The 20,318-nt window shown below is 60.3% G+C and overlaps 1 protein-coding gene across 12 annotated transcripts in view; it reads left to right on the top strand.

Annotated features, from left to right (window-relative positions):
* Positions 1-20,318, top strand: part of RBFOX3 (RNA binding fox-1 homolog 3) — a 176,006-nt gene that overhangs the window by 30,152 nt on the left and 125,536 nt on the right. For 4 of the 12 annotated variants that reach the window (XM_080560955.1, XM_080560968.1, XM_080560954.1 and 1 more), the window contains exon 1: positions 7,079-7,287. The exons of 3 other annotated variants lie outside the window; for them this stretch is intronic. The gene's annotated coding sequence lies outside the window, so the exon portion shown is untranslated. Of the gene's footprint in view, positions 1-2,020; positions 6,285-7,072; positions 7,288-20,318 lie in introns of those variants that run through there. 5 more of the 12 variants (XM_080560960.1, XM_080560958.1, XM_080560953.1 and 2 more) reach the window with 4 other exon arrangements.

The following is a 20,318-nucleotide window of genomic DNA, read 5'->3' as shown; positions in this document are numbered from 1 at the left end:
TCTGCCTCGGGCGGGTGCCGCGCTCCTCACCTGGGGAAGGTGCAGGGGTTCCTCTGCCGCAGCGGTGATGCCGGGGCCCCTGGGGAAGCAGCTGCCTGCCTCGGTGCTTCCCCTGCTCCTCCTCTGGCTGTGGTTTCTGTGGACATGGGCACCCTTCGCAGGGGTCGCTAATCCCCGCTGGTTTCTGTCGCACCGAGGGTGTTTGCTGCGAGGCTGGGGGAGGCCCCGGAGCTCTCCCGATGGAGGCACTGGGGAATCTCAGCCCTCGTCCCGAGCATACCGTCCGTGGCTCTGTTCTCTTGTCACCTCCGAGCTGCCATGGGGGCAGAGCTGGGACTGTCCCTACGCAGCGCCTGCTCCTCGCTCCCAGCTGCGGGCCGGGGCTCAGGACCCTGCCACCGAGCAGAAGGGGGCTTGCCCTGCTCCTGCCAAGCGCAGGGTGAGGGGGCTGCAGGAAGGCGAGGGTGCCGTGTTGGTTTGCTTGCTTCGTGCCACTGGATACGTTACTTTTTGAGAAAAAAAAATATCATTTTTTTCCCCTGCTAGTTAGAGAAAGATGCTGACAACAGACCAGGATTTTAGTGATTTAGATGGTGACAACGCAAGGAAAGGGAGCTATGTTTAGAAATAATTGCTTTGTCTTTTGCAGAGGTATTAGTGCTTCCATGCTGGCAGTTACAGGAATTAGCTGAAGGTATTGGTGACATAAATACAGAAGCAAAATTATTGCTACTTATAATCACTTTCATGTGTGTGAGAGAGTGGTGGAAAGGATGGAGGGAGGAGAAGGAAGCCGCCAGAAGGGCAGGCACGGCTCGGCCCTCAGAGTGAAGTCGGCACTTCCCCGCGGCTGGTTCTGGCGCTGCAGGGAGGTGCGTGGGCAGCGGCTCGGTGGGCTGGGAGCTGGGGCAGACGGGGCTCCCCCACCCAAACAGGGCCCTGGGGGGCCACAGGAGCCCCCGGCTGCTGGCTCGGAGTGAGAGCCTCCCACCGCTGTGGTGCTGCTTGTCCCAGGGACCGGCGCCAGCCTTTGGGGAGCGATCTGGGAAGCGATCGCTGTGCTTTTTTTTATTTTTTAATTTTTTTTCTTAACTAGTAGCGAGGGAAGCCTGACATTTTGCTTCTAAAAAATCATTAAACAGCCAAGGAAGGAGCCAGGGTGTAGTGAAGAGAACAAAACGGTTCCAGATGAGCAGCTGCGAGCGGCGCGGTGCGGCTGCGGCGGGGAAACTCGCAGCGTGGGGGCTTTATGGCCGTGGTGTCCCCGGTCGCCACCCGCGTGGCAGGGAAGGCGGCTTGCTTGGGTCCTGCCTGCGACGGGCACGCGCCTGGCACCGAGGTGGTGGGGATGGGGTGGGGATGGTCTCTGCGGCCGGGACAAGCTGGAGAGCTGCAGGCACGCAGCGCGTGAAATGGAAACGGTCAGATCCTGCTGCAGCGCGGACAGGGGGGAGTCTGCTGCGGGGAGCCGGCAGCACAGAGGTGCACGGCCGGGGACAGCGTTCGCTCCCTGTCCTCCTGGTCCCAGAACCTGGTGCACCCTGCCCGGGCGTCAACTTGGGCTGAGCAGCAAAATGGGGGGGGGGGGGGGGGATTAAGCTGCTGCAACATTTTGGCTGTCAGAATGGGGCTGGATGATGGTATTTAAGGTCAGTGCTGATGGCCCCGTGTGGATGCGGGTGCTCACCTGAGACAAGGCAGCCCCGTGTCCCACGTGTGCCCAGCGTGGCAGCAGTCGGGAGCGTGGAGGGTGCCCTGGGAGCACGGAGGGTGCTCTCGCAGCAGCGGCCCGTGGGTGCTGCTCCCCAGCCCAGGTTCTCGTGGCCGGCCGGCACCGCTGTGCTGCCCCCGGCCTGCGGCAGGGCTGGGTGTGCCATGTGAACTCGGGCGTGGGGAAGGAACCGATCTCTGATGGAACAAGGCCCTTCATGCTTTCAGATATTAAATTCCATGCAGAATATTAAATAATTTCCTCTTCAATGATCCCAGTAAATTTAATTAGCTCTTGTTCCCCCGATAGAGTTGTCTCTCCGTTCCTGAAGCGCTGCATTTGGAAGGAAGGGGAACTCGGCTCATGTTTTAAGCGCTGTCTTCCTGCAGTGCACGCAGCAATCGCCACGAGGTGAGGGCGGCCCCTCGACCGCCGCTGCGTTTCTCTTCCCACCGCCATCTCCCAGCCATTCACCGCTGGAGATGAGCTGCATCCGAACCGCGGGAGCTGTGTCCCAAACCTCACTTGGGAAAGCACAGGCAGAGAAACCAAGTGCAGAAGTGCTCGCTTTGAGGCGGCAAAACGCTGGTGGGTCCGTGGGGCTGCCGTGCCTGGTGCCAAGGAGCAGACCCGGCTCGGGAGATGCAGGCTGTGCATGGAGCCGCTGCAGCAGGGGTGGGGGCACAGAGCGGGCTCTGCACGGCACGGCCACGTCACCGGTGCCACACCAGGGGTGCCTCCAGAGCAGGGGCCCCAGTGCTGGCGGCAGGGACTCGCCCCAGGACGGGCTCGGCAGCTGCCTTCCTTCTCTGCCTTCAGCACACCGAGGCTTGGCTCCCGGCTGCTGCTTGAGGAAGTTTGTAAAAGGTGCTCAGAAAGCAGCCTGAGCTCTGCTGGGATGGGTGTAGGGAATTGGTGGGGTGTGGGTGACTTACCCCGGGTTGCTCTGCGGCACACGTCAGCGCCACATCGCAAGGTGGGAGTGGTGGCAGTCACACGGGCGTCTGAGTTCCAGTAACGTCTGCTGCTGCTTTTGGTGCTGGTGGCTTGTTTGGTCGGTTTTTGATTTATTTTGTTTTTTAACTTTCAGAACCTCAGAGCAAGGAGGGGGAAAAAAATCCCTTCCTGATGGAAGAGGCTAATAGAGGGTTATAAATGTGTCCCTGGCATGGTTCATTAGCTGCGATGACATATTGAGAGCTATGAACGGTATGATACCAGCAAATCAATTTAGAATTTAATCTGAAAAAGAACGTGGGGAGGTTGGATCATGCAACATGTTACCAAACATTTCTTATCAGAATAAATAGAGCAGCTTTTCTTTCACAACACTCCTCCTGCCTGGTTGCTGTGCAAAACGCAAAATAAATAAGTAAACACGTACCTGATTTACCAATGATTAATTTGCATAATTAGTGCTGTGTCAAATCACTACACCAAGGTGCAAAGCACACTTTGCTTTAGATGTCTGCGTGGATGCCTTTCCAAGATCGGCTTATCCCGTGCTTAACGGCCTCGAGAGGAGGGAGCGCCGCTGAGGACCGGGTTTCAGCGGCGGAAGGGCGCTGGGCCCCTGGGGGTACACGGCCGAGTCCGTGCCAGCCTTCACGTGCTCTGTCCCGCTGTTGGAGCAAATGCCCTTGGCTGAAAACGTGTGGCCCCGGCGGGTGTCCGCCAGCCCGCCCTGGAGCCAGGGATGATCTCAGATCTGTGTCTGCCCCAGGGGGCCCAGGCCTGCAGGCTCCCTGGCAAACTTCAGGCTCCTCGGAGAAGGCAGCTTGGTGAGGCTGGATCCCGGCCCTTTTCCTATCGAGTCCATGTGCAGCACAGCGGCACTCTGGGCATGTGTTGGGAACAGGGGAAGTGGCTGCAAAACATCCCCCAGGTGCAGCACTGCATCAAAAACGTAAATACCTTCAACGTTTTAAAACGTGTCACCCTGTGGGCAGCTCCAGTTGCGTGCTCCCCTCCTTCTGCCTGTCTAATGGATATCAGATTGTTCCAGTGATCTGAGCATTGGTTTAGTAATTGACTGATGCAATGCAATGTTCACTGATTTAATAAGTTTGTTAGTATAATAGAGGTTCAGGATTTTGCTGTTAATGCGCAGTGACAATTACATTTTAGATTTGCTCATTATGTTGCATAACTTAGCTATGAAATCTATCATAAATTGTATTTAAAAAAGCATTATTTCAAAGCACATTATCATGGCTATCTCCTCTCGACTCTCCGGTGCTGGAGAGTGCTTTGTAGGCTGAGCTCATTCAGGACCAGGCGCGCGTTCACTTTCTGGTCGGGTGTTACACGTTCTGCTTTGGGTTTGTTGGGTCAGGGCTTCTGACACTTGCCAAAAACAAAAGAGTCCTGCCTTGTCATCGCCCCATCCGTGCTGTGGCCCGGGGCTGTGCGGGCACCCAGTGTTGTGCAGACCTCTGGGGAGGCTCCCGAAGCAAGGTGCCCCAGGGCTTTTGGTCCGAGGCAGGGCTCGGTGCGCTCACCCCTGCGCAGGGCTGGGCTCAGCTGTGCCACCTCGGAGCCAAACGAGCGCCGAGTGTCACCTGCTCAGGCAGTGCCTCTTTGGGTACTCGGCACCAGGTGAGCAAAGGTCTGGGAGGGCGAGCAAAGCCTTGAGGGGGGGGGGGGTGAGCCTTGGCTGGGCACCTGCAGGTCGAGGGTCCCCACGAGCCTCTGAGGGTGACCCGGGGGCGCTGCTGCACCCTTCTGCTCTGCTCTCCTCAGGCCGAGCACCGTCTGTTGCATCGCAGAGATGATTTCTGCAGACCTGGAACTGGCTGTTTGGCACTCTCCTTGTTTGGGTTCTGCAGAGGGAAAAACAGGGACGAGGCGTTCAGCGCTGGGGACGAGGAGAGTCCCCGCATGGCGCGGTTCTGCTGTGGCCCCTGCTCATAGCATCTGCGTGCAAGAAAACCCCAAGGCAGAGCCGCAACAGGTCTCTTCCCAAGCCACAGCTATGAAAAGGAAAACCTCATCGTTACGGCTAAAAAAGCAGCAGCGATTTAACAACTCTGCCTTCCTCCAAACTGAGGCTCTAAATGGCAAATAGGCTGTGAAAAAAAAGCGAAGAGAAACAAATATTTTTTCCAGATTAATACTTGTTCCTTCTGGTTCACATAACAACCTTGCCAAAAGGCAGGGTTTTGTTGACTTGTGTTTTCCTAACTGCTTCTCTTCCCTCAACTGCCGCTCTCGCGCATTCTCCATTCCCGTCCCCTCGCCGCTCCTCCTCCTCCTCCTCCTCTCCCTGGCCAGGCCCCGGCGCTGCCCCTGGCCCCGCAGCGAGGCTCCTCGGTGGGCTCTGCTTGTGCTGCCTGCTTTTCCCTGCCGGGGCGGCCGGGGAGCGGGTGCAAGCCCTGGCTGCGTGCTGCTCCCCGGCCCCTTGCTGCTGGCAGCGTGGGGTTGCTTAGCAATCCCGCAGCATCGCCCCGCTGCACGCGCGCCTCCCGAGCGGCACCAGCCTGCGCTTCCAGGAACAGATGTCGGCAGGGACCCAGCTCGGGGGGCTCGAATGCGGAGAAATTTTGCAGAGCTGCTCTCTCCCGCGTTCCCGCTTCCCCGTTCTCCAAATCTGCTGCCTAAAGCATCTTCGGCCTCAATGAACCGTGAGAAAATAGCACAGCGGGGCATACCAAGGAGCCATCCTGGCTGAGCGCTCCCATTGTTTGGCAGGGCGTGAGAACAAGGCTGCTGCCTCCCTGACAGGGCTTTGGGCTGCTGCTGCATCCCCGAGGGCTAAAAATATACACGTTTGTCGTACAGAATGGATGTTTGGAGGGATGAGGTGCGTTTGGTGCATTTCATCGTCCGCACTCGCGTTACTGCTCTGTGTAACCCCGATGATTTTCTCTAGAGGGTTCCTCAAAGCGTTTGGAGGCAGGAAAAAACGGGTCAGGAGGGGAAGGGGGGGAGCGGTGCCTGTTCTCGGAGCGCCACACGTGGACTCCGCAGGACAGGAATAATACCTCGGGACAGAGCCTGTGCTGAGTTCAGAGGAAGTCACTGCCTTCAGCAGGCTGCGGGTGTTCCAGATGTTTCCCAGGCGATGTAACTTGGGAAGCTTTGCCACAACCTTAACGGCTGGAAACCACAAACGGATCACTCGAGCCAGAAAAAGCTCTGAGGTGCTTACGGTGACTCTGGCAGGTCTGTGAGGACCCGAGTGCTGCATCTGCGTTGTGTAACCTCTCCCAGGTTTGGGAGAAGGGACACGACCCTCCGGCCACACCTGATTAAATGGAGCTGTGCTGCTCAAACAGATGGCGCTCATTACTATTTTAGTGAGATTGCACAGCCGCTGGTGAGCCAGAGGAGAAAGGGCAGAACAACAGGGCCTCTAGCAGCCCGTGGCTTGCAAAATATTGCGCTGCGGGTCTGCACCGGCGCTCGGCCGGCTTCCTGAGAGAGGAGGCAAACAGCAGAGGATGGGAGGCCCGGGAGAGCCGGGGGTCTGCTCCTGCGAAAAGCTCGGGGAAGGACGATCGCCTCCAGCTGCCGAGGGAACGCCAAGATCAGCGCCCAGAGGTCCTTGCGTTAGAGTTGAAGAGGAGGAAGGGTAAGGGGCTGAGGCACGCAGCGAGCTGTCGTGAACCCCGGCTGCGTTGCAAACCTGCACCCCGTGGGCTCCGCGCACCTCCCTGGTTTGCAGCGAGGAACCAAAACCTCGCTCCTTGCTGCCGCCCTGCCCGGCGGCTGCGGTGGGCCTGGGTGCCCAGCCCCGGGGCGTTGGGTGCGGGGGTAGAAATGGGTGCTGCACGGAGCCGGGGGGGGCTCGCTCCCCGCTGTGCTGCCGGGGGGGGTCACCCCTCACTGTGCTGCCCGCGGCCGGTGCCGCCGGGGAGCCCCCGGGGGCAGCCCCTCGCCCACCCGCACGCAGCAGCGAGCCCCCCCCGCCCCCCCCGGGGGACAGGACCGGCCCGCAGCAGCCCGCGGTTCCCCCCCCCGAGCCGGGAGCGCGCCTCGCGCCCCGCCAGGAGGTGCCTCGCGCCGCGGGAACGCGCCGGGCTGCGGCGGGAGCGCGCCCGGGGCGCACCGGCCGGGCGGGGGGGGAGGAGGAGGAGGAGGAGGAGGAGGTGGGAACGCGGCTCCACGGGGGGGGGGGGGGGGCTCGGGCGCGCCCCCCGGTGCCGGGGCTGGGCGCGGAGGGGGGGGGCGGTATCGGGGGCAGCTCCGGGCCGGGGGCGGTAGCGGGGGCTTGGGGCGGGGAGGAGGAGGAGGAGGAGGCGGGGGCCGGGGGGAACCGGGGGGCGGCGCGGCCGCACGTGCCCCCGCCCGCGGCTCTCGGTGGCGGCGGCCGGGGGCGGGCGCGCTCGTTGCATCGCTCGTTCTCTCGCTCGGCGGCTCCGGGGGCGGCGGCGCGGGCGCAGCCGCGTGCGAGGCTGCCCGGCGAGGCGAGCCCAGGCGGTGCCAGCCCAGGCGGTGCCGCGCCGCCTCCCGCCGCCTCCCGCCGCCTCCCGCCGCCGGGCCGCCCCGGTCGCCGCTGCTCGGGAGATGCCGCTCGGCGGGCGGGGACCCGCGGCTGCCCTGCGCCTCCGCCGCCGCGGCGGGGACCTCTGAGAGTGAGTCACCGGAGGGGGGGGGAGGCGGAGAGGGGGGGCGGCTCGCCCCGGTCCTGTGCCGGGGGCGGCGGGGGAGCTCCGCCGGGGTGTCCCCGGGGCCGCCCCGGCCGGGGGAAGGCGGGTCGGGGCCGGGGCCGGGGGGAGCCCCGCGGGGCCGGGGGGGGGGACGCGGCATCGCCGTGCCCGGGGCCGCCGGGGGGAGGTTTCCCCTCGGGGGTGCGGCGCCTTCCCAAAGCTGCCGGCGCTCGGGGCCGCGAGCTGCTCGGCGCGGCGGTAACGGCGGCGGCCCCTGAAGTTGGCGGCTGCAGCCTCCCGCTTGCCCGCAGAAGAATCCTGGCACAACTTCTCGTTAAGTTTGCGGTGCGGGTTCTCAGCGGATGTCTTAATTAGCTGCCGCTGTTAACGGGAACGTTACGCTAATTAAAATCACACCCTCCAGGTGAAGGTAAATTGTAAGAAAAAGTTGGGCGAGGTGGAGCCTGGATCGGTGGGGTGAGGAGGAGGAGGAGGAGGAGGAGAGGCTCCCGCGGGGGCCAGCAGCCTCCACGGGTGGGCGAAGCTGCAGGGGCAGAGCTCGGCCCCGCCGGGAAGGAGCACAGCGAGGCAAGGAGCTCAGCTTGGGCAGCTCTCTCTGGGTTTTTCCTCTCCTGAAGCGGGTGCCTGTCTCCAGGAATGTCGCTGCGAGGCTGTGCTGGCGTGCCGAGGGCTCCCTGCATGGGGAGGGAGCCGAGGCCTTCCAGAGTCACCTGGTTTATTTGTGTTGCGTGTGTAAATGCACAGCGCCGTTGTTCAGCCGCCCATATGCTGACGATCCTCCATCGGTGTGCATGCCAGGAAGCTGTACGGCGTGCAGCACCGCGTCCAAGTGTTTCAACACAGACGTTTGAAGTAAACAAGCATGGCATGGGGTCCGGGAGCCGCCGTGGTGCCGAGGTGCTGGGCAGGCCTGCGGGGGGCATGGACGGACCCTGCCCCTCTCCCCACAGCACCCAGAGCCGGCGCAGCTCCTGCCCGGGGGCCTGGAGAGGCTTCGTTAGCGTCGGTGCGCGCAGGCGGGGTTGGCGAGGGGGGCGAGCAGGGATGCGGGGATTTCTCAGCTTCTCACTCCAGTAAGCGTGACATTAACAGCACCGACTGTTTTCGGGTTGCTTTTTGTGAGGGTTTGGAACTTGCTCGCTGCCTCCACGGAAACCTGGCCCCGAGCAGGGGTGTTCCCTGCTGCGTGCTTTCCTGTCCCGGTGCCAGCCTGCCCCTGGGCTCCTCGCGGGGCTCGGGGCATGGCCGGCACTGCCGGGGGCGGCTGCACCATGCTGCTTCGGGGGGCTGCGGCAGGGGAATGCCTCGCTCCTGCTCCCTGCTCGTTCTGCCTGGCATTCTCCAGGATGTCCGGAGGCTTGTGGTTCATCTTGCAGCCTTTCAGAGGTGTATTCTGCTGCTGCTGTTTTATTTGTATTACAACAGTACCCGAAGGCTGCAGTCAGGCTGGAGGCCTTGTTCTGTTGGGTGCTGTGCAAATGCAGATTAAGACAGTCCGTTCCCCAAAGAGCTTCCTGGCTTCAGGCTAAAATGGTTGGGGCGTGATAAAGCCACACAAAGCGAGAAATGAAGGCTATTTTTCTGTATAATAGATGGAGAAAGTGCTTGGAGTTTATAATTTTTTGTAGAGGGATGATTGCAGCGGGTTGGGGCTGGCAGGGCTGCCCAAATCTGGCCAGTCGTTGGGAACTTGTTCTTGGCTCTGGGGAGCCGTGAAGAGGCTCTGTTTGTTATTCCAGAGAAAATACATGAGAGGTTTTTTTTTTTTTCCTCCTTTGAAGTGATCTGTAGGATTGTTCAGCACCACAGAAAGCCTTGGCACAAGGGCACGTAAATGCTTTGCTGCAGCATTCGGTAAACTCTTGCCAGGGTTACAGCTATCGCTTTTGGGGCATGGCTTTAGGATTCTCTCACATGGCTCAGAGGGTCACAAATTCTGTGTAGTGAGCTGAGCTGGTAGTTTTGGGGCACCAATTAAGGGGGCCCAGGCACGGGCCCTGCTGGCTGGTGCTGTGGCTGAGATCTGAACCGCACCAGATCCTCGAGGGGCGCAGAGGGTGCTGGGGCAGGGCAGCACCCCACAGCCATGGCTCTTGCTCATTTGTGGCAGTTTGGGAAGCAGCCAGGGACAGACTTCCCAGAGCTGGAGGTGCTGAAGGAGGCATCTCGGGCAGCCGTCTCCTCCTGGAGCCCGGTCGGTGCGAGGCAGGGCTGTTGGAAACGCGAGGCTGGCATCCCCCCATGGGGTACCCTGTGCCTTGCCGCAGGGCTGCTGCGGTGCCTGTCCGTTCCTTTCCTGCTTCTCGTGATGGCAGGAGGGGCCCTGGCAGCCTGGGAGGTTTTAGGTCATGTCTCTAGGTTTGCTGACGCTTGCTCCATGTTTTTCCTCTGAAAAAGCAGCTCCTCCAGCTCTCCTTTCCCAAACCTTTCCAGTCGTGTGAGCTCGGCGTGTTTCCCACTTACACAGTACCTTTTTATCAAGGTATGGATTTCTTCCCTTTCTGTTTCAGAATAAAGGGCTTCTCTCCCAGTTGCACTTATTTCTCCATCTCCCATCACTAGAACATGTCGTCCTTAATTACTGCGTTCACATCCCGGCGGTGGGATGGTCGGGCAGCCTGCGCGGTGCGTTTGCTGGTGTTGGAGCCTGTCTTTCCGTGCTACTGCTGCTGATTGCTAATGCTTTGCCTCCTCCTCCTGCAAGGCAAGCTGCTCCTCTCCCATCCGGGGCGTAGTTTCTGTGTGCAGCAGTTCAGCTCGTTTGCCACGAAGCCTTAGGGGGATGCCCCGGATCTCCCCGGCCAGGGGGGAGCGCTGGGCTTGGGCACCTGGGGGGAGCGGGTGTCCCCGTTACAGGCTCGCATCTCAAGCAACTCTTCTAGCATGGGTTGCATTTGCTTATTCAGTATATAAATAAAGGTTTTTAAGTGTGTGCATTTACTAAATTAGTTTGTCGTCACAATTTTTCAAATGGATCAGCTGACGGTAGATAAATGCCTCTGAAGGTTATTGAGATAATAAAAGGCATGAGGGAAGTTCCTTAATTTATTTGAGTTCTCTTTTAATTTATGGTGTTACGGGGTGAGAGCACGCTGAATAATTAGTTCTTATGAATGGCTTGCTCCATGGAACCAACCTCTCCATGGAACCTCCGTGGCAGAGGAAGGGGAGCTGGCGGTGAGGCTCAGCAGGGAGCGGTTTAACAGGAGGTGGTGCCGGCGCGGTGCCGTGTGGACGCGCACAGCCAAGTCGTGTGCTGCTGGCAGTCAAGCTCCTCGTGCCTCGCCGAGGTGTGCTGAGCCAAACCCAGCTTTCTTCTCTTGCGCTGTCTGCTTGAGCGTCTCCAAGTTCTTCCCAAAAGCCGAGAGCAGCTTGGGGCTGGGCAGGCTGGTAACAGGGCAGGAGCCAGCTCGGTCGTGCCGCAGCCCTGCCGGGGGGCTCTGCTGGTAACATCGCCCCTTTTTCCATCCAGAATAAGCAAACATGAGAGGTTCAGGTGCCTTTCCTGAGGTTACGGAGTGAGTCAGTGCCTCAGCTGGGTTTTAAAGGTGACCTGCAGAGCATTTGCTTGTAAATGGGTTTGAACGCCTTTTGCTTATTGCCGATGAATGCAATGCGGTGTAAAGGAGACAAATCTTTAAGCGTGTGGGCTGACAGGCCTCCCACGTCTTGGCTCCGAGGTCGTGGTGACCCACCCTCCCCTCCCAGCCCCTTCTCCTGCCCCTCCGCTGGTGCTCAGCTCGGGCCTGCAGCATCTGCTCCATCGCTTCTCCCCCCGGGGCGCTCCTCCGTGCCGGGCCGGGCTGCGCGGGGCTGCAGTAGCAGCTGCTTTGCCTCCTGAGCCCCTCGTAGCAGCAGGGCTGTTTGTTGCCAGCGCTGTTCCAGTGCTTTCTGCTGGAGTCGTTTGAGGTATTTCGGGATGTGCGTTCTTGCAAATTAATTGACAGGCTGAGATACCAGACGAGGAAGCACATCTTTCTTCTCTGTTATTTCATTAGTTATTGAGATTAAATTTTTTTTTTTGAAACTTTATTTTTAATAAAGCAATCTAAAACTAGCTCTCTCCTTTGCTCAGTTCGCACTCTGTGATGCTCCAGGCATCATTGTGTCTTCCAGACTCGACAAGATTGAATTTCTAATGGGTAGAAATGAGCGCACGAGCGCGGGATCCCTTTTCATGTTTTGTTCTCCAGCGCGGGCGCGCAGCAGCCCCTGTCCCTGTGCCGGCGGCGTGCTCGAGCCCCAGCTCCTCTCTCATACCTCCTGCCCGTGTCCCTCGGTCCTCAATGGGGCCCCAGCCGTGCTTGCACGCTTTTGAGCTCCTCTGCCCGTTGTCCACTGCCGAGCCCCTCGTGCCACCAGCTTCGCCGGCGCCAGCTCCCTTTCAAGCTGCGCTCTCCCTCGGTGGCTCTCTCCACGTTCCTCTGACCGCTGCGGGCAGGAGACCTTTTATTTTATTTATAGCCGGGGTACAAAGCCGTGCTGCTGGCTGGGAAGCGCGTTCCTGGGCTGTGTCCCGCAGCGAGGACAGGCTCCCCGCGGAGGGCCCGAGCAGCCCGGCGGCTCCTGGCTGGCGGCGAGGGGCACTTGGAGCTGCTGCTGCTTGCTTCCCGTTAGGTGGTTGGGGCTTGGAAGCTGCAGCTGATCACACGAGCTTCCTGGGCAGAGGCTGGCACCGGGAGTGGGTGGGAGGGGGTGTGGGGATCGCCCGGCACCCCCACGTCGGGTGGCAGCCGGGGGGATGCTGCTGAGCCCCCCGGGGAGGGTGGAGGTGGAGGCACAGGAGGGCGGCAGCAGCTCCTGGGGCCGGTGCTGAGCCCTGCCTGTGCCCCTCGTCCTCGTCACCGGTGTGCCTGGTGCTGTGGGACCCCCCCCCATGGCTCGGGGGGCGCGGGGCCAGCCTGCCCTCGGCCGGCTGCGGGGGGAGAGGGCGCAGCTGGAGGAGCGGGCTTGCTGAAGTTGGGAAGGGCCAAGGCTTTCTTTGGAAATTCCGGGTTTCTTGAAACTGGGGATCCGCGTAACGACCTGACTTACTGTAATCTGTTAAAATAATTTCAAGGAACACTTGGGCAGGTCATGCGCACTGCTGGTGTTTAGAGAAACTCAAATTATTGAACCGGAGGAAGTCATTACAACTAGAATTTATGGAAGTGATAAAACAACTTTTGACAACAGGTTCACCTCCTCCTGCAGCCAGAGAGAGAATATTTTCCTCTTGTCAGATCAATAAACAATTAATTCTAGTGCAGGGAGCCAGAGAAAAAGAGTTTTTCAGATTTCTGAACTCTTAATCAGGCTCTGGGTAAAACATAGATGCGAGAATTTCAGATCTGCTTCTAAAATTGTGACCTTGATAACTAGTTCTTAAATTCCTGAACCGCAGATGATACTTCCTTTGCTGAATAAATCTACTTTTAAATATAGAACTTGTTCCTAGATATTTATGCTTCCAACATGTTTAACGTAGCTTTACTTAATAATCTGCTTCAAAATGCTGACTTTTTCCCCCACATTTTAATTGAATTCTAATTTCTATTCAGAACTAGCTTAAATTAAATGAGTTTAAAAAACATAGTAAATAATAAATATAATTCCCTTAGCCTTAACATAAGCTGTGAAAATAAGGAATTGAAATAACTATTTAAATCTACACGCAGAACGTCCTTCTCCGTAACGCAGGAACTGGCATCCTTTTGTTGAATGTGATGTCTCTGTGAATTAACCACCGAGAAAGAAAAATTAATTCTGGGGGGGGGTACCCGGCGTGCAGGCGGAAGCACGGTGAGATGCAGCAATGCTTTTTTTTTTTTTTTTGGGGTGGGGGGGTAGCACTGTCCGCCCCCAGCGCTGTGGGCAGGGGATGAGGCCACCGGGGATGGGGGGGGCTGCGGTGCTCGGCTCTGGGAGCTGCGGGGGGAGATTTACAGCTCTTCCCTGCTCCGCTTGATGGACAATTAAAGTGCTGCACGGCTGGCAGGGAGCGATGCCTCCGAGAGGCAGCAATGGTCGGAATAAATCAGTCACCTTCCGCGGCTCCGGAGGCACCGTGCGCAGCCGGGGGGGCTGCAACTTCCATCGGCCGAGCCCTCCCCGAGGGGGCCTGGGGGCTTCTGGTGCCTCTGCACGGGGCCGAGCGCGGTGGCTGGCGGCTGGGGAGAGGCGCGGGGCAGCGCCAGGGCCCCGCTGAGCCCTGGGGTGGGCACCTGCAGGGTTTGGGGGGTGGCGCTGAGGGACCCCAGCTGCTGCCAGATCCTGCGCCAGCTGCCTCGTGCGGGTTTTCTGGCTGACGGATGTGGAACGTTTTAATGAACCTTCCCCAAACACCACTCAGGTCTCCCGATGCCTGAGGGGCATGGCACTGTCAGGGTACGGGTACCAGCGAGCATCCCTCTGCAGGCTGGGGATGGCCGTTTGCTCTCCCGGTAGTGGCTGGGGTTGTCTGAGAGCATTTTATAGGGGGGGGGAAAAAAGGGCAGGGGATCCCTCCCGGCTTGCAGCTTGACTTCTGGAGAGGGCAGGAGTTCCTGCCTGCTGGTAGCGTGCAGGGAGCTGATGCGTGCCGTGCGCTCGCTCCCTGATTTAGGGACAAATGCTGCGTATGGATCTCGTCTGGGCCGTGGCAAGGTGACCCCCCGGGGCTGGGGTGTCACCGCTCCGCCGGGTCTGCCCGGCCGGGGGGCTCGGCACAGCGTGGTGGCTGCCGCTGGCACGCAGCGCTCTGCGCCCGGGGGCTCTGCAGGCAGCCCAGGTAATCTGCATTTGGGTGCAGCGCCTGCTGCAGTCGCTCAGAGCCGCGCTGCGGCCCCCGGGCACGGGGCGCTCCCGCTGCGCGCCGGCGGCTCTGGCAGGGACGTGCCGGGGCGGCCGGGGGCTGCGGCGCCGCGGGGGCTTCCCCCGTGCCCCCCGCGGGAGGAGGGGGTCGGGGCTCCGCCGCAGAAGCCCCGAGCGCCGCGCGTAGGCAGGCGCTGCATGGGAAGGCGCTCGCAGGCAGATCCGGGTGAGAATGTGCTTCATGGAATATGCAAATCTGGGTATAGAGAGGGGCCTAAATAATTATACGCAGAGCCAGATTTTTTTAAATAAAGCTATCTACAGTATATTGCAGAAGTAATTAGGAATCCTGAGCTAGCTGTATCCCGATCTTTATAGCAACATAGCTGATAAAGCATGATTCAGGGACCTCGTTATCTTTTTTTAAAGAAGTTTTTATTTAACTTCCGTGAAGTTGCCATGGTTACTCCTGTGCATGGCTTCCATGCCTCTCGCGCCTTAAGTGCAGCTGCTAGCATTAAGAATTAAAACATCTACATTTGGAGCAGCCCTGGCCTCCCCCAGCTGTGAATCCCGGTTGTGCTCTCGTGTGGGAGAGGCTGTGATTCAGGGAGCCCTGATTTTTACCGAGCCTGGAAGGGGCTTTTCATCTCCCGTGCTTGGACTGCTCGGCTTAATAAAGCATCGCCCTTCCCCTGCCCAACAAACGGCCCAGCAGGAAAAATTTGGGGGGTGGATTTGGGTCCCCATCAGCATGGGAAGGAGACGCTCGTGTCTTGTTTCTGGCCTGAGCTGCCTTGCTGCTGTCTTTGGAAACACGGAGGAGCAACGCGACGTGCGCGGCTGTGGCTCTGCACGCCCTGCAGCTCTGTCTTCACGCCCAGCGGCACGATGGCCTCATCCACACCTCAGCTCCAACCTCCAACACCGGGGTTGGGGCTGCGGCTCCTTGCCCGGGGCAGTGCAGACCCGGCCCTGGTGGGCTGCTCTGAGCGGGGCCCGGGAGGGCGCGTGGGGCTGCGAGGTGCTGGCTGTTGGCGTGGGCTGGGTGCTCCCCGCGTGGCTGGCTGGGGACGGCGCTTTGTGCACCGAGCTGTGCCCAGCTGCCCCACGCCAAGAAGTGAGATGGGGACAGGGCAGGGGGCAGGTGTCGGTGACAGTGGGACCGGCACCCAGGGGTTGCAGTGTGCTCGGTGCTTTGGCTGCTGGGGCCTCGCCGCCGGGGAGCAGGGTGCTCAGCGCGCCCCAAACGAGCGCTCTGCCCTTCCCGAGCCAGGGGCCGCCGAGGATGCAGGCGTGGGAGCCGAGGTGGGGTATGAGATCAGTCTGTTTCCATGGCGATGGCCATGACATAAGATAGCAACAGGAGATGTATCGTGGTAGCGTGTCTGGAGCTAGGCAAAGCCAAGAAGTTGGGGAGCCGAAGAGGCAGCAAATCCCCCCCCGCCTGACCGGGGCTCCGGGTGCTGGCTGGGATGCCGGAGAGCGGTGAGCCTCCAGAAGGGCAAATCGACCTGCAGCAGCTCCGAGCAGTTGTTCCCGATGAGAGAGAAGCTGTGCCACTGCCTCCCCCCTCCGGGGAAGGGCTTTGATTTTCGCTGGCAGGGGCACTTGGGTCCCGCAGGTGCTGGGAGCCGCCGCGCGGATCCGCTGTGCCGCTTCCCGTCCCCGCAGCGCGGGCCAGGTAATTAGGAGCCGTGCACCAGGCTGGTAATAACAGCCATCTGTCCAGGGCAGGACTGAACTTTGTCCTCATTATGTCTGTCAAAGTTTTGTCAAGCTTCCCCTCCTGCTCCTCTCGGCATTTTTAAGCAGCGAAGGGTGGGAGGGTGCGTGGGAGGTGAAGCCGCACCAGAAATAATTCCGGGAGCTGGGGCGTGCGGGCGGCGCTGCGGGAAGGCACCTCGCTCCTCGCAGCCCTGCGGCTGGGCCGCCGCCGTGTTCTGCTGGTTCAGAAAGTCCCCCAGCTGAAGTGAACAGCTTCTGTTTGTTTGTCTCGCCTTTCTTCCTCCTCCCTCCCTTTCTTCATCTCTTTTTCCCCTTCTCTGTTTTCCTTCCTGATGAAAGATTTTCTTGCAGTGTCAAGGCAATGTGACCTGGTTCCGTAATAAAGAGGAGGCTTATTAGAATTAAAGCCCAACAGTGTTAAAAAAGCAATCTTTGCAAGATTGAGGCCATGGGGGAATTGTAAATTCTCAGCGAAGACCTCATTTAAAGACTGGGTTGAAAACACATGCACACACACACTGCAGCCTTGCCACGCGAGGGGAAGTTTGGTTTGAAGGAAAATTTGGGGGATGGTGGAGGGAGCAGGGCAGCGCTCAGGGCCTTTTGGGGTCGCACGGGATTCTCCTGTTTGATGGGTGCTCTTGCTCCTCAGCCGGGGTGGCTCCGTGAATGACCTTTGGGGTTGGTTTTCCTTGCTCCTCCGGGGACGTTCCCATGGCTCCGTCCCCCCAAATACTGGTCATCCTCGCTCGGTGTGGCTGCAGTGGGAGCGATGCCACCCTGTGCTGGGCAGCTGCTGGGCTCCTTGGGGCACGCCGGGCTCCTCGGGGCACTCGTCCCTCCCCAGCGCCCCAGCTCTGCAGACCCTGCCTGGAAGCCAGCAGGCGCAGCCTCCCCAGGGATGCTCCCCACGCGCTCCTAAGCTGTGGCACGGATGAGTGCCCGTGGGATGGCTTCCTCCTCGTCCTGCTGCAGGGGGCCTTTCTCTCCCGCGTGCCCCTCTGGGAGCGTGGATGTGGCTTTGCCTTGCCCGTGGAGCAGCTGAGCACGTCGGAGTGTCTGGGGAGGAAGGGCTGCGGTGGGCAGCGGATGCAAGACCCCTCTTCCCTCCACAGCCTCTCCCCAAACTCCCTCGCTCCTCCTCCTGCTAATGTTTTCTCATCAGGCTCTGGCTGTAGTGTGGGCTGCCGCTGCGTTCCCATTATCAGGTGTGGGAAATGAATGCGAAACAAGTGGAGTATCTGTCAGAAAGGCCCCCAAGCCTCCCGCTGTCCACAGAGCAGCAGTCCCTTCCATTCCCCACGGTGGTCTGTTGTCATGATTTGCTGTTATCTGTCTAATTAGAAAGTAAGCTCTCCTGGCAGGGAGCTCGGCTGCTTCTCTGGCGCTAAGTGCCACGCACACCTGTGGTGCGGTATAAATGAGGATATCTTAAGCAAGCAAAAGGGAGGGTTGATTTATGAATGTTCATCAGCTCGCCTGCCCAGCGCCGGGGCCACGGGAGCCCGGGCTCCCCTGGGTGCGTTGCGAGGAGCCGGCGGGCGCAGCACGCGCCGAGGGGACGCTGCTGGCAGCCAGGGGTGCTTGTGCTGCTCATGCCGATGCCCGAGGTCGGTGGCGATGCTCTTGGTGAAGATGGAGTGTAAAGTTCAGGAGGTGGGACGGGTGTGGAGCCTGGTGCTGCTGGGAGAAAGCAGCGGGCGCCTGTTGTGGTTTGTGGGCCCGTGCTGCTGGGACAGCCGAGGAGATGTCTGGTGGAGGGGCAGATGTGCGTTTGCCAGTGGATCTTATCAGTGGATAGGACATCGGAGAGCTTCTTCTCACAGTTTTCATTAAAGCGTGGGGGGAAATACGTGGCAATTAAGTTCGGTGTCTGTGCTGTATTCCATAAAATATGGTGCACAGTTCAGCTGTAGCCTTCGTTGTCACTTCTGCTCCTAGATATTTATAGCTAACCAGACCTGTGCACAGCCCAGCACATGCCTGTTCAGCTCTGCACCGTGAGCGCGTCTGTGCCCAGAGAGCGGGGCAGGGGCTGCAGCCCTGGCGTGGGGGCACGGGCAGTGCTCGGGGCTTCTGCTGCGGGGCTGGGTGCTGGGTGCCGAGGAGCCGTGCCTGGGGGGGGGGGAGCGTGGGGCAGGGGCCACCGCGGTGCTGGCTCACTGCTCTGCCGCCACCAGAGCCTGCAAGCAGGGTTTGGAGCCTGAGGTGCTGCGTGGGCACCGTGCTGCTGCACCTGCACCCACGCCGGCATCCCACCTGGCCGGGTCCTGCTGCGTGCTGCAGCCAGCCCCGTGTCGGGCTCCTTGGGCAGCGGGGCAGCTGTGCGCGGAGGTTGGAGGTCTCAGGAGCACAGCTGCTAGAAATGAGAGCTCTTGTGGGTGCTGCGTGGCTGTGGAGCGTGGGTGCACAGCGCGGCTGTGAGGCTGGGACCCGTGCAGAAGGAAAGCCTGGCAGTGGCTTTGCTCTGTGCAGCCATCGCTGATGGACGGGTTTGCTAACTCGGCCTCGGAGCTCGTGCTGCACGTGGGGAGCCGCGGGGCAGAGCAGGCTGCTTCAGACTGTGACCCGGGTCAGGACCTGGGCTGCTCTTTCCTTCCGCTTTAACCCTGTGCCAAGCGGGTGAAGGTATCGTGTGCCAGGACTTGTGCTCACCCTGAGACCTAACTTAGGTTTGGGCAGCATGGGGGGCTCGAGCAGACAGCTCTGGGACCTCCCGGTCAGCTCCTGGCCTTGGATCTGCCACAAAATCAGCGCAGAGCAGCCTGTGCTGCGGGGGAGCCCCTTCCCAAAGGGGTCCGAGCAGACCTCTGCCCTGCTCCGGGCAGCTCGGGGCTCTGGGAGGGCCAGGCTTGTGCTGCCACCTGTCCCTAACACGCGCTTAATTTAGTGTCTGGTCTAGGAGCCCTTCGCTTCAGGATGAATGGCCTCTCTGTTCAGAGCCTGCATGAGTTACTCTGACATTTTGCTACTCAGTAGAGGTGGGTAGAGGAGAGTTGGGTATTAGATTGGGTGATAGGCAAGAGAAGCAATCTCTGGGAGGCCATCAATTTGGATTAAGCTTTGTGGACTGGGATGTAGGGTAATCACCATCCTTCATTTCAGAGAGGTAAGAAACAAGTCAGCTTCTTTATGGATCATTATTGCTGCAGCAGGAATTGCTTCCACCCCAGCTATGGGCACGTATCCTCGCCGGGCTGGAGGCAGCCAAGGAGGGTGTAAAGCCAAAGGAGCGAGGCGACCACAGCAAAGCACGGCAGGGCAAACGTGGAGGTGGGAGCAGGGCTCCGGCTGCGACCCTTGCAGGGCTCCCTTGGAGCCTCTTTTTCCTCCCCGTGGGGCAGCCTCTGCCCGGTGGCTGGCTCCTTGCTCAGCGGTTGCAGGATGCTGGGGGTGCCTGGGGGGGGGGAAAGCGGTGCCTGGGCTGGTGGGAGCCCCTGCAGGGAGCTGCCGCACTGCCCCCTGCGTGGGCTGGCCCCCCAGGGCCAGGTCCCTTCTGCTCTCCGTGGGGCCAGTGCTTTGCATCCCCTGGACACGGCTTTCTGGGCATCCTGCAGAGCTCAGCACCCGTCCCCGCGGAGGGGGCACCGCTCCGCGCACCCGCAGCCTCCTTGGTTTCCGCAGCTCCCCCTGCGCGGCGCCGCGATGGCAGAAGTTGCTCTGGGCCTCTGACAGCAGCGTTCTGCGAGGCATCCACCTCCCTCCCACGCTCGCCCACGCGCAGCCAGTGATAAAAGGCTCAGCCCAGTAAACAAGGGGGAGAGGGAGAGCGGTGAGATGAAAATGGGGCAGCGGTCTGAGCGGGGGAGCCGAGGCGCTGGGGCTGCTGCGGCTGGGGAGGCGCCTGCGGGCCCGCGGCGGGGAGGCGCAGGCAGGCTGGCGGGGAACAGAAAGCTGTGCTGGCCCCGCCGGGCGGGAGCCCCTCTTCCCTTTTGTTTGTACTTTTATTTTTTTTTTCTCCTTAATCTGAGTGCTTCATTTTCCAGAAGCTGTCATTTTACATAAACCTCTCAGCGAGGTACATCCATTCCCACTGCCAAAATCTCCATATCAAACACTTGTAACATGCCGCTGAACTGACAGCCCTGACTATACACGCTCCGTGCCTTTACAAAGGGATGCTGCGTCTGTGAAGGATATAAATACATGCATTGAAATGACACGCAGCACGCTCGCTCTCCAGCTCGCTCGCCCCCTGTTCTCTCGCTGCCCAGTTAAGATGTGGCTGCAGCCCCTGCGGAGGTGCCCGCAGAGCCTCTGGCGGGGAGCGAGGGGCAGGGGGGTGATGCGGGGGCACCGGGGGAGCGTGGCCGGGGGCTGCGGCGTGCGGTGGAGCCGGTGCGCAGGCCGTGCGTGCGGCCCTGGGCTCCCAGGGAATCCTTTTGCAGCCTGGATGCGGCTCCGTCCGCACCTTCTGCCTCGTAGCACCTGCGGGTCGGAGCGTGGCCCAGCTCTGCTCTCGCGGGTTCCCTCGCTGATGCTGCAGAGGCTGCCCC

The sequence above is a fragment of the Anser brachyrhynchus genome (assembly GCF_964034855.1).
Source record: "Anser brachyrhynchus genome assembly, chromosome: 18".
Lineage (NCBI taxonomy): Eukaryota > Metazoa > Chordata > Aves > Anseriformes > Anatidae > Anser > Anser brachyrhynchus.
Note: the sequence above shows the minus strand (reverse complement) of the source record. Positions and strands in the feature narration are given on the sequence as shown.